Source organism: Arachis hypogaea, chromosome 6 (genome assembly GCF_003086295.3).
Source record: "Arachis hypogaea cultivar Tifrunner chromosome 6, arahy.Tifrunner.gnm2.J5K5, whole genome shotgun sequence".
Taxonomy (NCBI): domain Eukaryota; kingdom Viridiplantae; phylum Streptophyta; class Magnoliopsida; order Fabales; family Fabaceae; genus Arachis; species Arachis hypogaea.
The window spans coordinates 46,815,217-46,817,372 of record NC_092041.1 but is presented as its reverse complement, the minus strand read 5'-3'; the positions used below and the strand labels follow the sequence as shown (position 1 = coordinate 46,817,372).

Sequence of the window (2,156 nt, the reverse complement as noted above, 5' to 3'; positions counted from 1 at the left end):
GTTCTTGCATGCATCTTGTGTTTTGATCCAAAATTTTCATGTTTTGGGTCACTTTGGTGTTTTTCTCTCTCATCATAAAAAAAAATTCAAAAATCAAAAAAATATCTTTTCCTTTTTTATCTCCTAATTTTCGAAAATTTGAGTTGACTTAGTCAAAAATTTTAAAAATTAGTTGTTTCTTACAAGTCAAGTCAAATTTTCAATTTTTAAAAATCTTATCTTTTTGAAATCTTTTTCAAAAATCATATCTTTTCCATTTTTCTTTTTATTTTTGAAAAATTTCAAAAATCTTTTTCAAAATTATTTTCAAAATCTTTTTCTTATCTTTATATCAAATTTTCGAAATTACACTAACAAGTAATATGATTGATTCAAAAATTTGAAGTTTGTTACTTTCTTGTTAAGAAAGGTTCAATCTTTAAATTCTAAAATCCTTTCTTTTTAGTTTCTTGTTAGTTAAGCAATTTTATTTTTAAAAATTAAATCTTTTTCAAAATATCTTTTTCTTAAAAATCTTATCTTTTTATCTTATCTTTTTATCTTATCTTTTTCAAAATTTTATCTTTTTCAAAAATTTGATTTCAAAATATCTTATCTAACTTCTTATCTTTTTATCTTTTCAAATTTGACTTAAATATCTTTTTTAACTAACTCTTTGACTTTTTGTCTGTTTCTTATCTTTTTCAAACCCACCTAACTACTTTTCCCTCTCTAATTTTCGAAAATATCTCATCTCTTTTTCAAAAATTCTTTTTGTTTTAAAATTTTAATTTTAATTCTATCTTATCTTTAATTTTCGAAAATCACTAACTCCTTTTCAAACTTATTTTCGAATTTCTTCCTCTCTCATCTCTTTTTATTTATTTAATTATTTACTAACACTTCTCTTCATCTCTTATCACCTCCCCTATCCTTACTCTTTATACAGACTATTCGTTCTTCTTCACTCTTCTCCCCTTTCTTCTTCTACTAACATAAAGGAATCTCTATACTGTGACATAGAGGATTCCTCTTCTTTTCTTGTTTTCTTCTCTTTCATATGAGCAGGAACAAGGACAAGAGCACTCTTGTTGAAGCTGATCCTGAACCTGAAAGGACTCTGAAGAGGAAACTAAGAGAAGCTAAATTACAACAATCCAGAAGTAACCTTTCAGAAATTTTCGAACAAGAGAAGGAGATGGCAGCCGAACCCAATAATGATAATGCAAGGAGGATGCTTGGTGATTTTACTAAGCCCACGTCCAAATTTGATGGAAGAAGCATCTCCATTCCTGCCATTGGAGCCAATAATTTTGAGCTTCAACCTCAACTAGTTGCTTTAATGCAACAGAATTGCATGTTTTATGGACTTCCATCTGAAGATCCTTACCAGTTTTTAACTGAGTTCTTGCAGATTTGTGAGACTGTTAAGACGAATGGAGTTGATCCTGAAGTCTACGGACTCATGCTTTTCCCTTTTGCTGTAAGAGACAGAGCTAGAATATGGTTAGATTCACAACCTAAGGATAGCCTGGACTCCTGGGATAAGCTGGTCACGGCTTTCTTGGATAAATTCTTTCCTCCTCAAAAGCTGAGCAAGCTTAGAGTGGATGTTCAGACCTTTAAACAAAAAGATGGTGAATCCCTCTATGAAGCTTGGGAAAGATACAAGCAGTTGACCAAAAGGTATCCATCTGACATGTTTTCAGAATGGACCATATTAGATATATTCTATTATGGTCTATCTGAGTTTTTGAAAATGTCATTGGACCATTCTGCAGGTGGATCTATTCACCTAAAGAAAATGCCTGAAGAGGCTCAAGAACTCATTGACATGGTTGCAAATAACCAATTCATGTACACTTCTGAGAGGAATTCCGTGAATAATGAGACACCTCAGAGGAAGGGAGTTCTTGAAATTGATGCTCTGAATACCATATTGGCTCAGAACAAAGTGTTGACTCAGCAAAATGCATCCAACAGTACTAAAGAGGCAGCTTCTGAAGAAGCTTATGATCTTGAAAACCCTGCAATGGCAGAGGTTAATTACATGGGTGAACCTTATGGAAACACCTATAATTCATCATGGAGAAATCATCCAAATTTCTCATGGAAGGATCAACAAAAGCCTCAACAAGGCTTCAACGATGGTGGACGCAATAGGCTGAGCAATAGCA

At 32.1% G+C, this 2,156-nt stretch overlaps 1 non-coding gene across 1 annotated transcript; it reads right to left on the bottom strand.

Annotated features, from left to right (window-relative positions):
* Positions 1-1,576: 1,576 nt before the first annotated feature.
* On the bottom strand, positions 1,577-1,680 carry LOC112700368 (small nucleolar RNA R71). Its single transcript, XR_003153274.1, has one exon. It is a non-coding gene; the product is annotated as a small nucleolar RNA R71 (small nucleolar RNA).
* Between the last annotated feature and the right edge of the window lie 476 nt (positions 1,681-2,156).